General features: G+C 44.9%; 1 protein-coding gene across 4 annotated transcripts in view; it reads right to left on the bottom strand.

Moving 5' to 3' along the window:
* Pdzd2 (PDZ domain containing 2) overlaps positions 1 to 20,094 on the bottom strand; it is a 370,241-nt gene that overhangs the window by 260,615 nt on the left and 89,532 nt on the right. For 3 of the 4 annotated variants that reach the window (XM_063258033.1, XM_063258030.1, XM_063258031.1), the window contains exon 2: positions 9,284 to 9,440. The exons of the other annotated variant lie outside the window; for it this stretch is intronic. The gene's annotated coding sequence lies outside the window, so the exon portion shown is untranslated. The remainder of the gene's footprint in view (positions 1 to 9,283; positions 9,441 to 20,094) is intronic. 4 annotated transcript variants of the gene reach the window in all.

Genomic DNA, 20,094 nt, shown 5'->3' with positions numbered 1-20,094 from the left:
GCATGTGCCACCATGCCCAGCTCCCAGCCCTTTCTTATTTTTATTTTGAGACAGAGTGTTGCTGAGCTGCCCAGACTAGCTCCAAACTTGTGATCCTCAAGCCTCAACTTCATGAGCACAAAATGCTTATTTTGAATTATAGAGAGCACTGGATTACCTACCCAGCATCTATTTCAGCCATTTTCCCCTCTATTAGAATTTTGTGAAAGGACTCAACCATCCTCCGCCACACAGTGAGCACTTCTGTGGCTCCAAAGATGGTCTTACTTGTTAATGGTAGCACCCTGCTCTTACCAGCAGTGGTTTTAGGAGTGAGCAGGTGACCCAACAGTGGTCAGTGGGTCAGAAGGAAGCCTTCTGTGGGTCTTCTAGAAAACTTGCATCACTACTAAGAGAAAATATCAAAAGCAATGGCCCCTTCTCTTCCTCTGGAGATCATCAGGTCTGAGTGAGATGTCTAGAACTGCTTTGGGCATCTGGCTACCAGCCTGAGACGAGGCTTAATGCTGAGAACAGCAGAGTGGGGGGAACATGAAATCGGGACTGTGGAATTGTAAGGCTCCTTTCAGACATGACTCTCCCAATACCCAATCTGTTTGCCAGGGAGACATTGTTCTCAGCTTAGCTCCAATGCGGATGGCAAACACAGGATGCCATAAAAGAGGTAAGATGGAAAATGGAAACTTCCAGATACTGGACATCTGAAGATACCCCAACATTCACACTCGACACCTCAAGGACTTTGCCCCCTGAGGCATGAGAGCCATCCAGAGATCTTTGCCTACTGATATTTACTAAGATCTTCCTGCCTAGTGCCCTTTGCCTTCTTTCAAACCCCCACCCCTAAAGCCCACTTCTCTTTGTTCCCTACAGATGGTCTTTGGCCCTCTATCTGCCTGCACAATAAATTCCACACCATGTTACTTTTCCACAAGTCCAGTGGTCTCAGCTGGTCTCTGCCTCAGGCCATTCCTTACAGGAATCACTTAATATCTGCTGAGACTGGTTGAAGGTGGATTTCTATAACTTGCATCAGAAAACATCCTGCTGTATGTGTGGGTCTGTGCTTGGAGCTGTTATTAAAAGGGGCTGCCTAAGATGGATATGCAAATTTAACTTCTGAGTCCCAGCAATAAAACTGGCTCTATCTGCCTTTATTTCCAGCCCAGAGAACAGGAATAAGGTGTTCACCCTTATTTCTCTACAGACAGGAGTAGTAGTTTTCCCCTTTCTTTTAGTTTGAATAAAAATAGCTCAGCTTTAATGTTTGTTGATGAAGTATGGAAAATAAATTTACTTTTCCTTGAGGGAAAGCCTTCATATTTAAACATCCTCAGACCCACACAAAGAAATACAAGGTATCTATATTGCCTTATGCAATGTGGAACAGAAGCAAATGCAGAGTACCTCAGGCCTCCTTCAGGTTCAGAGCCTTGGGCAGAGCCCTGAGCCAACTGGACCCACCCTATGCTCATGTCCTTGACTATGTCTGGTCCCTTCCTCTCCTGTGACTACTAAGCTAGTCTCCTGGCTCTGAGACTAGAGCTCCCACTCTGAACACTTTCTACCAACGCTGCCTTTCCTGGTTTCAAACATCTCTACAAACATATAAATCAACTGTGCAGAAGGGGCTTGGCAGCCTGGCTTTGGACTCTGGAAAAGTGAGCTTGCTTTGCTACAGTAAAGCCTCTTGAAGCTAATGACATCCTCAATCTACCAGCAAAGACACAACTCAAGTAGTGAATGGCTTTGAGCCAGGACTGCAAGTTGTTCAGTACAGCAAAACAGAAACACAGGAAAAGAAAATATTGTATGGATTAATCACGGACACCAATAAAAGCAAACACATGAATCTGGCAAGGGGGTTAAAACAGCCACACCAAACTGAGACCATTCATTGCATAAATATTCACTGAATGCCTCCTGCCCTGTGCCAGCCATTACCACCGCTTGCTATGGGACAAACCAAGTTAAGTTCAGATCTGTCTCCAGTAAATTCTCAGTTTTGCTAGGGTCAGACACATAAATAACATCAGATGAAACTTAAGGAATTCACTATGAGGGAATTGGGGGGTGATGAAAGTCATTTACACAAGCCAGTTGGGCAGGAATTCTCAGAGTAAATGCGTAGGTAGTGTACTTATGCCACAGGCAGAAGGTTGGCAAACAGGAAGAGCATCATGCAGGGCAGGGGAGGGAGACTGGCAAGCAGGAGTAGGTTGGGGTACATTTAGAGCTTGACCTGTTCTCGGAGTTGGGACTCTTCTCATGCAGACAATGGGTTTTAGTTGGTAGTGGTTTGGGTTTTTTTTTTTTTTAAAACGAGGAGTGATGTAACTGGCTCTGTGACTTCATTTTAGAAAAGTACCAATATGGAAAAATGTTTATCCTATTAGCAAAATGGTTTTGATTGTATCCCAATTCTGATTAAAAATGTAAACAATTGGGGGCTGGGGATTTAGCTCAGCGGCATAAGTGCCTGCCTTGCAAGCAGGCAGTCGTGAGTTCAATCCCCGGTACCGATCAAAAGGAAAAAGATTAAAAAAAAAAAAAAAAAAAAGTAAACAATGTCTTTCAACATTATTCAATAAAATAACTTTTCATCTTAGGGAAGTAAGTTCATGAGTGATTTTTTTTCTCTTTACATTTTTAGATTTCCTAGATGCTTATGCACATGTACTATCTCGTTAGTTTTAAAAAGTAGCATGTGAGGTGGTGATGGGATGCTTTGGGAAGCCTAGGAACTGATGAGACCAGTGGCCTGCTGGAAGATGGTTCTCACAGCTTGGGAACTACAGGGTCACTCCCTGTAATAGAGCAGAGGCAGAGAAGATGAGGGAGGAGCTTGTTTCTTGGGCCACGTCAAAGATAGAGTTGATTAGTCTTGGGGACAGATTTATAGGGAAAGAAACAGAGGGGAAGTAGTCAAAGATGACCTGGGGTACTGGAGGGATCCAGGGTTCTCAGCCAGTAGAAAGGCCTCGCCCTATATTGGCTCTGCCCTTTGTCCCTACACTCCAGAAATGTGAGTTTGATGCTCTTGACACGGCTCCAAACTACACTTCTTGGGCCGGTGATTTAGCTCAGCAGCATAAGCACCCACCTGGCAAGCACAAGGTCATGAGCTCGATCCCCTGTACCATAAACAAAAACAACAACAAAAAAAACATTCTCTTGCCATTCTCTGTTCACACTGGCTGCCCCAGTAGAAGGAATGGCCAACCCTTTCCTTCTGCCATGGCTATGTGCCACCTACTCTCCAATGCCCACTCACAGTGTACTGCCCACCACCCCCATTCATGAAGCCTGAATCTGAAACTTTGGTCTAATTCCACTGGCTCTTGGGGATCCAGACTTGTTATCAGAAGCTCTACAGCTCCGCCTCTTTGAGGGCAATTAAAACCCCAGTGTGGGAGACCTCTGGTGCCAAATGCTTTTTCCACTTAGCAGACTCTTACCACAGACTTTACAGTGCGCCAGCTTAAAAAAGTCAACATATTGCCTTGGAGCCAAGAGCAAGAGGACTCGCCCACAGTGCTGCTGATCTGGGGGGAGCTCTCGGTTCCTCTTCCCTTCCTGTTTCCTGAGGCTCCCCCCCCCCCCATGAGGAAAACATGAATCTGATTAGGAGCTTTCACTAGGGCCCAACAGTTGCCCCGTGCAAAGCTGTTGTGGGTGATTTCAGAAAGGAAGGATGATCACCTGGGGATAACAGGAGCCTCAGAGTAATTAAGTGGGGCAACACCATTCCTCCAGGTGCTGAAAGCAGCTTTCGCCAGATGCACACTGGATACGCCTTTGATATGTAGACCAGGACGCCCACTCTCAGCACTTAAGATGAGCTCATTGCTCCTTGCCACAGTTGGGTACTCATTCAGTGTAACAGACATGCAAACCTGGCACAGGATTCATGCTTGGCTTTTCCAAAGTCAGAGAGACAGGAGCAGAGCTAGAGTGACCATCTAGATACTAATACTGAATTTCAGGCTTTTTTCACTAGACTACTGACAGCTTCATGATTTGCTACCGTGTAATTAGAACGAAATGATCTCCAACTGTCTCATGATTAAGGCCAAGACAGCCTTTTAGAGTGAAGAAAAAGGGTCTATGAACCTAAACTGGACTTGGTTTTGCAACCAGCTTATGATGTCTGTAGAAGGTAGGTGAAAGTTCAGCTTGCTTTTTCCTGTGTCCTACACACTCCTTGTTTGAGAGACCTCAGAGCGGAGGTGACTATTGGCATTCCGCTGTGCTGCACCTGACCCTAGACTATGACTATTTAGGCCCACTTGTTGGTTCCAAATTGTTGTTTTGAACATGAGAAAGTTGGGAAAGGAAGGGCTGACTCATATCCCATGCGACCTTCTCAAGCAGACAGTGAACAACACATCCACCTACAGCGTGATCCAGCTCCTCTCAGTGATTTCTTGGCTATGGTTATTCAGTGGCTCATTTGTGATTGACAGAGAGGCCTGACCATGAGCAGATGTGACTGCTTCTAAAAACAAAAGGGGCTCTCCAGGCAAAAATATCTGGGAATCATGAAAATAATGCTTATTGACCAACCTTCTGAGATAGGAGGGACTTAAAATTTAATCCAACCTAGCATCTTCTAACATTGTTCCTGAAGGTCAAGAATCTACCTTTATGTGTATGTTAGGGATCAGGCAGTGGGGGCTCAGGTGCCTGACCCTGCTCCTTCTCTTTCTGTTAACTGGATGGAACACATCCACTTTTCTGATTTACACACTGGGCTTTTCTGGCAAAGTCTCGGTGTATGAAAGGGTTCTAGTAACTAAAAATACTGTGTTTGAAACACACTCATCTAATGTAACCACCATACTTCAAAGAGTGAAGAGATTTAGACCCAGGGAGGCAAAGGTCATGGGCAGTGTGATAAAGACCCCAGATCTTCCGGTTAACACCTTCACGATGCCCCCATTTGTATGTTTCACTGCTGGGCAGCTTGCACCACCAGTGGTACATGCACAGCTGTCCCCTGTGTAACTGTAGCACTTCTACCACCAGTGGCACAAGCCACCCAGTGGGACAATCATGCATGTACCACTGGTGGTTGAGGCTGGCAGGAACACGTTAACCCAACATTCACTCAGACATCAATCGCCCTTTACTGACAAGCAGCGGACTTTGGCTTCATGAAATACTCCTGCCTTTTTGTCCATCATTGCCCTTGTTCTCCCTGCTAAGGAAGTGATCTAATAGTTTTCAGTTTTGGACCCAGCTCTACTACTGTACCTGCCCACTTGTTAACTTAAACTTCCTGTACATGGACGGTGGCCAATCCCAAAGGAGTCTTGCCAAGGCCTCTTATTAACTCCAAATCCTCTGCCTTTCCACATCACACGAACTGACATCGACTTTGGTGGCCCTTGTACCTGCCAGAACACCCCCATCAGCCCAAGATGTAACTGACAAAAATCAACTAAGTGCCCTTAGTACAATGGCCCTGATTCAGGGTGATTACTGATGCCAGTGATAAGTTCAGGGATGACCAGATAGAGATGCACAAAATAAACAATAAGACACATGTTAACATCCTCACATAGACTTTCCCAAGAGTTCTCAGTAGTTACATGAACATTCAAATAGTCACGGACAGTCCCTGTAACTTTCCCTATTTCTTCTTTGGTCAAATATGGAGTATCAGGACTATCATATTGTCACAGAGGTTACCAATTTATGAACAGTAAAAACTTTAGACTCATTCCCGAGTGCTGCCACTAAATCGTGCTTGTTTGTGCAACCAAAAAGATCTTCCTCTTACAAACCACGTCACTGCAGTGTTTCCATAAATAGCAAGTTTCCTTAATGATTCAACACCACATATTTCTTTGTAGGAAAAAAATGCATTTTCAAAACCACAACTCCTGTAAAAAATAGATAAATTTTTAAAACGAGATACACTGAAAAAAATGCAAAAGTGAGTGAAAAGACAGAAGATAAAAATTTGATAGTTTTTCTAAAGTTGAGGCTCTTTTGAACTAAAGTTGTAGCACAGAAACTGCCCTGGCTTGTTCCTTTGCAAAGCAAGCGTCCTTCTAAACCCATGTGTGCAGAGTTCTGTTCGCCACAGCACTCAGTTCAGGTCAGGAGGTGGTCATTGCTTGCTATTAGCATCTGCCTCAAGGAATCTGGCAGGATCCAAGAAATCTCACAGCCCTAAAGGGCAGGGGAGGTGGAACAGGTAGATTCTGAGTCTCCTGAGAATTCTGGAACATTTACCATTCAGATCCTCAGTGACAACACCAGCCAGCAGGATGGGAACTGAGAAATGGACATGACCTGGGGCTACCTGGGTTGACCTCCTCAGTATATAGTCCCCTACCCCATACAAGCCCCAGATACTTTCTTCAACTCCAAAGGCCTGTTGTCCAGCAGCAAATGAAATCCTCTCTGAAGCACATCCAGGGAGCCCTGTTTTATCTGTTCCATGCGCTCCCCTTGTTTGGTGTCTCTGAGTCCGAGCCTGGCTCAACAAAGGTTTCATAAGCCTGTTGGGAGCCCCAGCGGAGTGGGGTGTGTCAGACCCCACGGCTCTGATGCCGTCAGTCAGGCTTCAGAAGCTGGGATACAACTAAGTTACCTAATATTTTCTTCTTCATTCTCTCTTCTTCATCTTCTACAAACAGAGCAGGCTCTAAAATGTGACCTACTTTCCCTTTCTTTGTGATTATGCAGAACTCACAAAGCTTTTTCTCCAGCCTGACTAATATTTTCAGTGACATGCTTTTCGTCTTTTGGAAAAGGGGAGTCTGCATCTGCCTGCCAGAACGTCTAAGTCTGGGGGAAACGACCAATGAGGACACGTGAGTTACAAAGATTTCACTCGGGGACTGTAAGAGACTTTGAGTGAGCACAAGAAAAACAAAACAAAACAAACAAAATCCAGATCTGACCCCTGGGAAGTAATCTGCGTTTAGTCTGGAAGTTTTCATCAACAAGAATGAAGATATCGATGAGCTAAATGCCTCCAAAGTTTCTCAAATCAGCCCAAGACCGATAACCATAGACTCTGTGGCCGGGGCCTGGACTCCCAAGCACACTCAGACACTTCCGAAGTCTGCATTTTGCATTAAAAATTAATTGATTTCTTCCAACTCTTCAGTGACTCAAAACACAATAGGGTTTTAAAGGATTGGGAGGAATGATTTAAAAATAAAAGATAAGCACCTAACGTGGGCAAAAACCCAGCTCTGGTAGTCAAAATTAAGTTGGTATTGACTTTTTCCCCCACTATTTTTCCTGTGGAGGATGTGTACTTTTTAACGTTTGATCGGTTGTCCTTTCCTGAAACTGAAGCTCCAAATGACAAGTGATAAATTAGGAAATATTTGTTGGTGATTTTAGAAACGTCACCGATGCCCAGAAACTGTGGCACTAGGAGTTTGATCCAAAGCTTCTCTTTTGGTCTGCAGCGAGGTGAAACAGAGCCTGCCAAATGTTTGCCAGGCTAGGAAACAGACTTGCAGCTTTGGGCTGCCACTGCGTTTGCTTCTATCCAGGTTAGTTCAGCTTCACGCCACATTCAGGCTGTCCGGTCAGCACTGACTTCAACACCGAGCCCCAGAGGGCTGGGAAATCACTGTATCAGAGTGGAGCAGCCACTCAGCATCTGTATCTGCCCTCAGCAACATGAGGGGCCCATCTCCTGCTTCCTGAGCATCACCTCCCATTTAAAGTTAATTCCATCCCCACCGCTGTTAAATGGTGCGATTCATTCACTCATTCTAAAAAGTGTTTACTGATACTTGGGGGAGCTGGAAAGCACTGTGCTCAGCACAGCCATGCAGAGGGGAACAAAGCAGAAAATGTCCCTGCCTGAGGGAATTTGTGAGAAGGACGATACAGACAAGGGTTTTGGTGCTGCCGGAAGGAAAGTAGAGGGTGCTATTTATTGGTTTTCTGCCTCTGTTTTCCCCTCTGTCTACGTGACATCACTCCAGTCCTCTGCTCTGGTCCCTGCTCGATAATCTGTGGTGTGACTGTGACATGAGGCAGGGGCCACTGAAGAGCTGCTCAGTTGTACCCTGTGACCCGGCACCAATCTGACCTCAACACTGCTGGTCCCAGTTCTAGTTCTGACTTGTCTATTTCAGCCTAGTCCTTTCAGTCGCATCTATTGGTGCCCTGATCCTTGAACTTATGACAGTAGTGTGTCGCAAGCCTCCTGCTGGATGTAACTTCCTTGAATTCCACCAGCCTTCGGAGACTGGTCGCAGCCGTTTGCATGAACCATGTGTACTATCACCAGCTTCAGGTCCCATCTGAGCCATTGGTGCCTCCCTGCCCTCATCCTCTTGCCAGTGGCTGGGCCTGGACTCTAGGTGTGGTGAGAGCCCCGGAAAGAAGAGCAGATTACCCAGAAGAGAAGGGTAGGGGTGGGGTTGGGAGACTTGTAAGGAAGAAGCTGTTCTAGAACAACAGTCTGGTGGTTCCTGATATATTACCTTGCCTTTGAAGAAGTCACAAAAAAATAATTGTCAGGAAATCTCTCAATTCAAGATCGGACAAAGCAAAAATACCTCACAGCATAAGGAAGCTAATGAATCCTCTTAAGAATACACATCAAGATAGCAAACAAGCCAGGAGCCATGTCCTTGAACTCAAGAAGATCCTGCATTAAAGAGTGAGGGGCTCTGAGAAAGGACAATTGAGCTAGCAGCCAGGCAACCCAGCTGCTTGATCTGGCCTGCACCAGCTGGCCAGGCAGTCGTGTGACCAGGGTCCATGGCTCTGGCTTCATCATCATTAATACTGCAGGTGACAAAGCCATTTGAAAACTTTAAATAGTCTTCATCTTATTTCAAGCTGATACACCGAAATTTTTTAAGGCATGCTCAAAATGGGCCATTTTCTCCAAAACTTCATCTTACAGCAGAGAACTGAATACAAGGCACCGAGGCATCTAGTTTGAAAGTTCACTAAAAGAATGAAGGTCTTGGGCTGCGGATTTAGCTCCGTGGCATAAGCGCCTGCCTGGCAGGCGTGAGGTCATGAGTTCAATACCAAAAAAAGAATGAAGGTCTTAGAACCAAGGAAAAAATGTGGATGGCAGCAAAACATTTTCTACCCAGTAAGTTCCAAGCGTTACTCTATTGAGTAAGGGTACCCAGTACTAGACATATTTGGGAATTATAAGATCTTCTTCAATCACCATTCCTATGGAAGTCTCTGGAAAGTCCTTGTTTTTTCTTTCTTTCTTTCTTTCTTTTTAAGTATAAGAAGTATCCAGCCAAAGCAAGCAGTCAAGATCTTAACTTACCGTTTTTTAGCTTGAGCAACAGCCCACTACTGGATTCACATTCAAAGTCTTGGCTCTCTCTGGTCTTTGGTTTCTACCCACTGATGCTTGGGTCACAGCAAAGGCAAGCAGCGAATTTCCCAGTCATTTCTGTTGGGGCTCCAGGACACTCAGCACACTGTCAACAAACCAACCAACAGTGAATTAAATCATGGCGATGTCCCCTACCTCAGAGATGCACCTCCACTTGCTCGGAGACTGCTTAGTGATAACTAATTGCATTTCAGCTCAGGATTCATAGCTTTTCCACACCCACTATTCCACAGAGTCACATTTCCCCAGGCTTTATTTTTCAGGGAATAGAATGTGAAGAAGAGGGCAAGAGAAACAAAGCCGTGGTGGGCTGGACATTTTTAAAAATTATCTTTATTATAAGTTAGATTACATCTTTGAAACCCTTCAGCTCAAAATGACGAGAAGTCCTTTTCCAGTGGTAGCTTTTGGATGCAAGGTTGGAGACTGAAGGCAAGTGTGGGCATGGCCTGTGTCCAGGGAGAGAGGAAAAGTGCCATCCAGGGACATGTAGATGGTCTCCATTCTGGGGCTCTCATAATCTGGTCACCAGCAGCAGTAGGGCAGGAAGGCCAGAGGTCCTTAGATGCAGCAGAGCAGACAGGGTATTGGGCATGCTTAGCAAAGAGGTACTAGGACAAAGAGCCATAAATGACTGACCAGAGAAAAACAGCTCAGTCTGCTCTCTTCCTCTGGACAGTTCTGAGGAAATGGTGGCCCTAGAAAACAGATGACTGAAGGAACATGTGAGGAAACATGGTGAGAGGCAGAACAGTTCAGAACATGACTCTGAGACGGCATCACGTGAGCACATCCACAGGAGCAGGTATCTTTCTAGAGGAAGATAAGGTTTCTTGAAGCAGATGTAAGTCCTTCCTACCATCAGATTCCATAACATTCCTAAAGATGAGGAAGACTATGCTTGTTGTTTGAATCTTTAATAGCTACAGGGGGAGCCTTGACTTGAGCTTGCCCTCTCCTGTGAATCTTTAAAAGATTCCAGGAGAATTGTTGGACGTCACGTCTAGAGGAAAAGAGAAAAACATACCCATGACCTTGATGCTCAGGGTTGTTGCTTGGCCCTGAAGGTTTGAGAGTTGAAAATAAAGACAAGGGGAGGTGGATGATGGAGGAAAACAAGAACCTGGTTTCCTGACTGTACAGAAAAACCATCACCCAAAGGCTCCAAATTAGTCTTAAGTCTTTAGAAAGGGAAGACTTTCCTTTATATTTTAGTTCTTTAAAATCAGTTTTTTAAAAAAAGAGGACAGAATCATGCTTCACTACTTGGTCATAAGAAATCCGACCATCAGGTGAATCCTGAAGCCAAAGGAACAAGCACTGGACAGGACTGTGCCAAAGCACCGGCTTCCAAGAGTCCACGGACTCCTCCCAGGCCTGGGGGCAGCAGGCACAAATGTTTGCCCTTCCGAAGCCAAGCCCACCCTCCTGGGTGTAAACTTTCTGGGCTCAGCTGTTTTGGTGCTAACTGCAGCCTGAGGTTGCTACAGTCAGTGTTCCAGCTCTTCACTGCTTTTATATGGATAATATGTTTTGTTTTAATAGAGGACTTCTTTTCCTCTATTTTCAAATTCTCGACAACTGCATGCAGGTGGCCATTCCAGCTTGAAGTCAGATACCCAGCTCAGATGCCGCTGCTTGAGCACTTGCCTGAGGCACAGGGTCTCCTGGCTGGCCTCTGGGTGTGTCACAGAGGACTGGTCAGTGTGTTGTTGTTGACCTGATGTCTCCATGGGGGCAAGGAGGGATGATGGTTTTCTATTTTTCCTCCTTCCGATATTACTCTTTCTTAGTCTCCACTTCTCAAGATTTCCTTGTTCCAAACTTCAAGTTATATTTAAGAACACACCCACGTCATCAAAATTTATATGAAGAATCTGCCAAAGGGATCCTTTTCTTCTGAGTTCTTCTCTCCAATGCAGCTCATAAACATCATTTGCCTTTTGTGGTCAGTTGTTGTTTTGTTGAGGTCCATGAGTTTCTCTATTTCTTTTTGGTCTGTTCTAATCAGGAAACCACACAGCCATTAAGGGCAGAGCTCAGTGGCTGAAGGAGACAGCATGTGGCATGGTAGGGACTGCCTAGGGAAGAGTTGTCCTCAGGAAGCATGTCAGCCTGTCAGCCTGGTACCAGAGCCCACCAGGACTACAGTCTGGGGAAGTGGGGCTGTCTGGGCTGGGGCCTGAGGGGATGATGGTTCTGGAAAGGTCCACCCTGACACGATTACACTCAGAGGCCCCAGCCTCCAACATGACACATAATGATATCTTAGCTACTGCCCCCAATTCTAATAACTCTCCTTTGGACAAAAAAGACATTTCTGTTTTCAAATAACCCTCTAAGCACTTTTTAAAAAATCACAATCTTAATTACCTGCTCTGCTGAGTTCCATCTTGACTTCAAGTCAAATTATTCCCAGTTTGTTCACCGAGGAGAGGAAGTGTGAGGGGGCAGAAAACAGGCTGAAAACAGCCTATAAATATAAATGCTAGGCCAGGTTTAAACAGCTGGCAAGAATACTCCAAGTGAGGAGGAAGTAAAGAGAGCAGATTGGATTAGCCCTGAAATTAAACACTCCATTTAAAATGTCCTCCTTCTCCAGTCCTGATATTATTTAATGGTTCCATCTGATCACCTCTGATTTGTTGCTGGTTGTTACACACAGCCAGCTATACTCAGTAGCTACCATGACACATGCCTTCCGTGGAAGTTGATGCGTAACTGTGAGCTGATTCCAGCATTGGACAGTCACACTAAAGAGACAGGAAGTGTTTTCTGGATTAAAATCTCCAGCCCGGGAGACAGGACACGAGGTTAGTCTTCACCACTGATCAATGCGGAAGCTTAAAGACTGATAGGGCTGCCCCTCCAAGAAGCAGCACTGTTCAGTTCTTACAGTAAGAGTTTGTTTTGGTTAAACAGATGTTGGCAGGAAACTGAACCCTCATGCACTGCTGGGCAGGGATAGAGCATGTAATATGGCACAACCACTGTGGAACAGTTTGATAATTCTTCAAGAAATTCAACATAAATTACTCTAAAACCTAGCAATTCCACTCTGGAGATTTTTACCCAAAAGCACAGAAAACAGTACATAAACAAAAACTTGTCTACCAAAGACCATGGCACAATATTCACAATAGCCAAGAGGTAGACAAAACCAAATATCCATAAACTGATGAATAGATAAATAAAATATGACAATCCACATAGTAAAGTATGATTTAATCATTAAAAAAAGAAAATAGATTCACTCTGAAAATATTAAACCCTAAGTAAAATACAGACATAAAAGGCCATGTGTGGTCTGATTACTACTGATAGGAAAGTCTTAGAAACAAAGAATAAATTAGTAGTTTCCAGGAACTTCAAGGAAGGGAAAGAGACAATGACTGGTAATAATTCCTTTGGGGATGATGAAAATGTTCTAGACCCATAATGTAGTTACTTTCTCATTGTTGGGACAAAATACCCAACAACCATAAGTTAAGGGAGGAAAGATTTATTTTTGGCTCACAGTTTGTAGAGGTTTCAGTCCATATTTGACTGGTCCCAAGGCAGGGCATCATGGCAGAAGGGCATAGTAGAGGAGAAAGAGCTCATGGCATGGCAGGCAGACAGCAGCAAGCCATCAAGAGAGAAGGAATACATATATACATAAGCCCTCCCAGGCCACGCCCACTGTGACCCACCCCTTTCAACCAGACTTCACCTCCTAACTTCTCATCCATCAACCCATCAGTGGACTAATCCAGTATCATACACCCATGATCCAGGCATCTCTCAAATGCCCCATCTGTAAGCACAACAGGTTTTTGGACAATATCTAGAAATAAGTTATAACATTCTACCTCTGGCCCTCAAAAGATTTATGAGCATATCTTCATGCAAAATGCATCTAGTCCATCTCTAAGAGTTGCCCAAGTTGCAACAGTTTCTGTGCTTGCTTCCTGTGTATATGTGTAGTATACACACAAATTTATAACAGTTTCAGTATTGCTGAAAAGTCCAAGTTCAAATTTTCTTTTGAGAGTTAAATCTTAGCTGAAAGGCCCTATAAAAATGAAAAGAAAGTTAAACACTTTCATCATATAATGGCACAAGAAAAACAAACATTTCTATTCCAAAATCTAGAGATAGGGGATGGAAAGGAATGGATCGAAAGTAAATCCAAACTCCATCAGGTATGGTGTCAGGTATGGTGGTGCATGCTTGTAATCCCAGTACCTGGGAGGCTGAGGCAGGAGGATTGTTGCAAGTCTGAGGCCAGTCTGGGCTACCCAGTGAGTTTAAACCCAGCCTGGGCTAGAATGACACCTGTCACAAGCAAGCAAACAAACAAACAACCAAGCTACCAAACAAACAGAAAAAAAAAAAAACCAGCAAGCCCCAAATCCACCAGGGCAAACATTAAACCTCATAGTTTCACATTCACCACCTACGGCAATCTATAGCAAGATATGAACCCCAAAGGGGTTGGGCAGCCACACTCCTATGGCACTGCTGATAGTTGTAATCCTCATTACCTCTCTCTTGGCCCAGCTTTGCTCATTTTTTTATGGCTTTTCTCAGAAAAATCCATGTTTCTGGCTTCTCCAAACTTCTGGGGTCTCCAGCGCTTCACATCAACAGCTTTGCACACTACCCTCTCAGGGGCACACCGCCTAGTCTCCCAGGCCTTCCTCTGAAACTTGGTTGGAAGCCTTCCCGACCCTAAAGCTCTTATATCTATATGCACCTTAAACTAGCGCCATCTGGATGGTGCCAAGCTTTGCTGCCAGCAGGAGCGTAGCCCAGCTGCCTTCTCATGTGGTTGTATGCTTTGAGTGTCTGGATTGCTGAGCACTCTGAACCCAGTCCAGAGGAACAAGTTCCCTAGGCTACATTTATTCTCGAACATGGTACCCTGGAATTTTCTTCTCAAAGCAAAGTCTTTCACCTTTGCAATTTTGAAACTGCAGAGTAGAGTTCTACTGTTTCTAGTGATGCCCTCAAGCCATCTTTGCTATTGTCTTGTTCCAAAGTGCTTGGCTGTTTAATGCTAATCTTTTCAAAAAGAAAATGCTCTCCTGTGTTCCATCTTTGTAGGCCCCAATTTTAGTGGAGTTTCTTTTTGGCCAAACTCAAAACTTTTAAAATTATTCTGCTGGGCCATTTGCTCCTGGTTCTTGTGGTAGAGTTACTAAAAGTCCCCAGCAGTAACCATGTCACCACTTCAATATTAAACTGCCTTGAAATTTCTTCTGCCAGATTATTGTACGGCCTTTAATCTCATTCTCTCACAATGTCTTTGGTATCTGCAAAATGCAGACACATTTTCTGCCAAACCATAAAACACACAACCTAGAATACAATCGCCAATGCAATCTTTACTCCTAACTGAAATTTCCTGAGCCTGGTCTTTACTGGCTGAATTTCTATCACATTTTGCTCTTCTGAGATCTGACCAGAATCTTCCATCAAGCTCAGTTCAAACCATTTCTGGCTGTTTCTCTAGCCAACACCTACAAACCTTTCCAAATTCTTCCCACAAGCCAGTCTGAAAGGCCTCTGAAACACCTGGTCAGGTACACCCACAGCAACAATCCCACTCTCAGTAACAAAATCTGTCTTTGTTACTTTCTCATTGCTGGGACAAAATACCCAATGCCTGTAAGTTAAAGAAGAAAGGTTTATTTTGGCTCATAGTTTGAAAGGTTTCAGTCCATATTCAGCTGATTTCATGATAGAGTAGCAAGGCAGAGAGGCATGCAAAAAATAAACGGTTCATGGCATGGCCGGCAGGAAGCAGCAAGCCATTCAGAGAGGAGGAAAAATGTATATATAGAACCTTCCAGACCATGCCCACAGTGACCCACCCCTTCCCATCAGAGCCGGCAATAATCCCATCAGTGAACTGACTCAGTATCACATGCCTATAATCCACTATCACACACCCATGATCCAGTCATTTCCCCAAAGCCCCACCTACAAGTTCATGCAGCTTTGGGAATATGTATATAGAAGACATAAAAAAATCCACATCAGTCATGATGGCAAAACAATGCGAAATTACTTAATCCACTAAGTCATACAGTTTAAAATGCTTAAAATAATAAATTTCATGCTTTATGTGTTTTACCACATGCATACACAAAAGAATTAGTCTTGGTCAATTATATTTACCCTACCTCTAATGTCTTCCTTTTTCTGTGGTCCTGCTAGTCTTGACTCCTAATAATTTTACTCGTGTGCTGGGATTCTTAGACTGTATGTACTTAAGTCTAGATGTTGTGCATGGATTTCTCAGGGTCAGGTCTGGATATTATGTCAGGGCGAATTTGGCCCTGCTTTGAACACCAATTATAGAGCCTTCATTTGAAGGTCTTGGTCCAACACACAACCAAAAGAATGTGGTCATCAGTATAATAATACTGTTGCTAAATCCAGCTGGTCTTTACAAAAATATAGATGTATTACTCTGTCCATGACTCTGAAAATTAAAGCTCATTAGGCTCTAGGACACCCATTCACAACCTCTGTTGGAATAATAACGGACCATGGTTTTTCAACACAGCTGCTGAAATTTTTTAGTTATCCATTAGTGTTATAAAAGATTTTGAAGGCATTAACTAATTTCTCTTATCTTCAGAAAGTAAGAAACTGCACATTAAATTGTGTGAATTGGTGGACTCTAAATCTTTAAGAGGGATTTCTCCTATAATATTTCACAGACTCTTGTTAGCCAGGCACCTATTAATCTAGAAATCTAAACTTCCAGAGGTCTGAGTCTGGGAGTTTTCCCAAGGTCTCTTTGGCTCTTGCACCTGGTACTTTAATGTCTTCTTAACACTCTCCCATGATGAAGTCCAGTTTATCCACAGTCTTAGCCTTCTACCTTACCCAGAGCTATGGACCCCAATTTGGGGCTCTTACTGCTCAAAATTGTCCCAAGTAGTGATTTTAGGGATAAATGTCCCAGAGAAGGCCAGTGCCTTGGCTCTCTTGTTTTCCTCTCTGAGACCCTTTAGGCAAATTTCAACATAACATTTCCAGCTCTCCTTAGGACAGTTCTGGTGGTATGCTCTGTCATCCCTTCCCACTGACGTGTCCAGGACTGTATCAAAATATGGATTTTAGATACGGCCCTCTTTTATTTCCAAGGACACCCAGCATTATCCTAATTATTCAATTCTTAGTATCACGTTTACTTTTTTCCCTGCTTTTACCTCTCAAATTCTCAGATTCTTTTTCCTTTTCTGTTCCCACCCTACACAGAAGAGTCTGGCTCATTTCTCATCCTACAATCAATCAGTCATCAGACTAATAGTACAGCCTAAAACACTGCTGTGTTGTAGTCCTTTCATTTCAGTATCTTTTCATTGTGGGGTTGCTTTCCCATATTATCTCCTAAATTAAGAACCCGCAATATCATATTTCAATTTTCTATCCTAATATTCAAGACTCTTTTACAGTTTGACACTACCTTTGCATTCCTGGGCTCCTAAAGAGCATTACCCCAGCCCTGGGTCCACACCACCCCACTCTTCACTCTGTCTGTACAGAGTAAACACGTTCCCCACAGCTTCTGCTCAGCTGCTGACTTCTGGAACGCTCTTCCTCCCTCCTCTGCTGTCGTTCATCGGCAGATGTGTGTCACAGCTGCTCTATGTGGCCTGTCTAAGTGCTCAGGATACATTAATGGACAAAACAGACAAAGCTCTCTTGTTAGAGAGCTCCTACCTGGGATGCCATGTTGCTCTAAAATCACGTATGCCTCATTCTTTTTGATATCCATCTCTAGCCCTAGCTTTTCCAAATGGTTTTCAGGATAACCCTACTCATGCCCAGCTACTCCCTTATTTTTACTGTTCAGAGCATTTACCTATTGTTATTATACTTACATTGTTCCCTGATTACAGCTGTACGCTTGTTTCATGAAATTCCTGAAATTATTTCCAGCCAGAAGCTGAGTTGGTTCACCGCTATTCAATGAACCTAGCATGTTGCTTGTGTAACTCCTAAGAATCATGCTAAGTGCACTAAAACTGTAAATATATGTTGTAAGGCAATCGTAGCTGAACTTATAAGAGCTGCCAACCCATCAGCACTTCATTCACTAAGAATAAATCTCTCTTGTTGGCTCCTTTAAAGAGGCACCAACAAAACCACCCCCTTTCTTTCACCTGTTTTCCTCATGGCAAGACATCCTCAAGCCTCACCTGTGAGGGGTGCTTCAAGTACAGCATCCTGAGGTTTGAAGGAGCTATGAACCATTCCCTTTTGGGAAATTAATAAAGGACTCATTTTCTTGATAATCTTTTACTATTAGGCATTTGGACAAACAACAGAGATATAGTTCCTGCCCTCATCAAACTTAGCCTATTCCTAGTTCTAAGAAGTCCCTCAGCAAAGAGCTTGCATTGTTGTTTGGTGGTAATGAGGGTTGAACCCAGGGGCTTACAAACGCTGGGCAAGAGCTCCACAACTGAGCTACATCCTCAGTCCTTTTTATTCTTTGCAACAGGGTCTAAGTTACCCAAGCTGTCCTTAAACTTGCCTGCCTTAGCCTCCTGAGTGGCTGAGATTACAAGCCTGTGCCATCCTCTACACACACCCAACTACAGCAAAGAGATGTCAGGTTTGTTTGTTTAACTGTGAATTCTTGAATCATACTGCCCAGCCCCTTCTGAGAATCACCCACACCACGTTCTACAGTCACAACTTAGACTTCAGACTCCAAGGGAGAAGGCCAGCAAATCAGGCTAACGCAGTTTTGGATGAAGAACTAGAGAACTGCTCTTTTCATTTCATACTGGGAAGGTTTCATCCCCTGAATCTCTTCAAAGAACCTTGTGCGTCTGCCCCAACAGCTGTGGAAATGCGTCCTTTCACTGCACACCGTGGCTGAGAGCAGGGTGGTCACAGTGCACAGCAACGCTGCATCAGCCAGCTCACACTGTTTCCTCCCAGGCACCCAGAAATAACAACAATGGATATGCTAGAGGGCGAAGGTGGGGAGTGGGTGCGCGCTGCTGCTAAGAGGAGCTAGTGTGGGGGTGCTTGCTGCTCACAGGTTCTTAGAGTCTTGCTAATGGGGTTAAATTTGGGGCAATGCTAATGGCTCATCAGGGGTGAGCACCTGTTGGAACGGAAGTGGAACAGGAGGAGGAGGAGGAGGAAGGAGTGGGAACCCATCAAGCAGAACCAAGAACACTCTGTAAAGAGGGGAGGCGGAGGGAGGGGGAGGGGAGCAGCAGTGCTCCTCTGACGTTTTCTTCCTCCTCATTTGGCTTTGACGACAGAGGCCTTGTTCTCTCCACACATTGGGAGGAAGGGGCTATAATTTGGAAGCGGACACACTGATCCTCCTGGGTGGCATTCTTCACCCTTCCCCAGCCTCTGGGGAGTGAAGAGGAAGGAGCTGGTCAAAATAACAAAAGAAAGAGGAGAAGGAGGGCCGGACAAAGCAAGGGAAAAGAAGAGAGCAGAGGACATCCTAGAGAGAAGACAAGTTCCCGTTCTAACATCTGAATCATTAGATGATTTCTAACATCTAAAATGATCCACAACCCCAGGACTGTATCAGACAGGCCTTTCCAGTGCTGTAGTGAGAGGGTAAAGTCCAGGCCCCTAGAATTCTCCCATCATATCCCTCCTTTCTTTTAATTTTTAAATGCTTTATAGTACTGAGGATTGAGCCCAGGGCCCCTGCACTGAGGTATACTCCCGGCCCTTTATTCCTTTATATTTTTAAATTTCAAGACAAGTCCTGCTAAGTTGCTAAATTACCCAGCCTGGGCTCGAATTTACAGGCTTCCTGCCTCAGCCTCCCAGAGTGGCTGGGACTGCAGAGTGCACCACTAATGCCCAGCCCTCCTTCCTCTCAGAGCTCCCAGCCTAGCAGCTGCAACCGCCCAAAGAGCCTCCCTCCCAGGCAGCGCTCAAACTCCCGCTCTTGCCCTTGCAATCTTTGGATCCCTTGCCCCTTCCCGGTCCATGTGAGTCCCTGCTGGGCTCTGAGGCTCCCTCGTGGGAGGCTGCTGACCCGAAGGGGCTCTCTGTGCTGGAATGACCTCAGTTGTAATCTTTCCGATGGTGGCTGGCACAGCTTAGGGTGGGCAGCCTTCCAGGGTGCTTTGAATCATTCATGGATTGAACAAAGTTTGTTGATCCCCTGCTAAGTGTCAAGCTCGGAGAAGATCTATAACACACTTGTGTTAAGACCCAGGCCCTCAAGAAGCCCCAATCTAGTGAGGCCAGCAGCACCCAAGAGCGGCCCCTGACGGAGCTGCCAGCTGCCTGTGGGACAGGGACACAGCAGATGGGCCCAGGCCTGAGCGGACTGCTGTGGGCAGAAGGAACCCGACATGTGGAATGAATTAGGGAGACAGACAGGAGCTGGAATTAACAGCGCAATAAAAGCAAGAGCTAATTCACCCTCAGAAGCCAGAGCACTTTATAGGGCAAGAGGCTGGGCTAAGAAGCCCAGCTGAGTCCTCCCCCTGACCTGCAGCCACAGGAAAACAGCGGCAGCCCAGCCCAGCTGCTGCCTTTGGGGAGGGGAGGGGACAAAAGTCTGTACACACACACACACACACACAGTGGCAAATCACAGCCCGCACAAGGAGATGCTACAAAACCGCCATGACTCTTCTCTTTCACTAAAGGACCCTTTCTGAAGAACGTGCTGAATGACTCGGGAGGTTCCCACCACCCCAGCTGTAACAAGCCCTGAGCGCCTCCATTCACATATTCTC

The sequence above is a fragment of the Cavia porcellus genome, unplaced genomic scaffold (genome assembly GCF_034190915.1).
Source record: "Cavia porcellus strain 051 isolate PalLab524CR breed Dunkin Hartley unplaced genomic scaffold, mCavPor4.1 scaffold_11, whole genome shotgun sequence".
NCBI classification, from domain to species: domain Eukaryota; kingdom Metazoa; phylum Chordata; class Mammalia; order Rodentia; family Caviidae; genus Cavia; species Cavia porcellus.
Note: the sequence above shows the minus strand (reverse complement) of the source record. Positions and strands in the feature narration are given on the sequence as shown.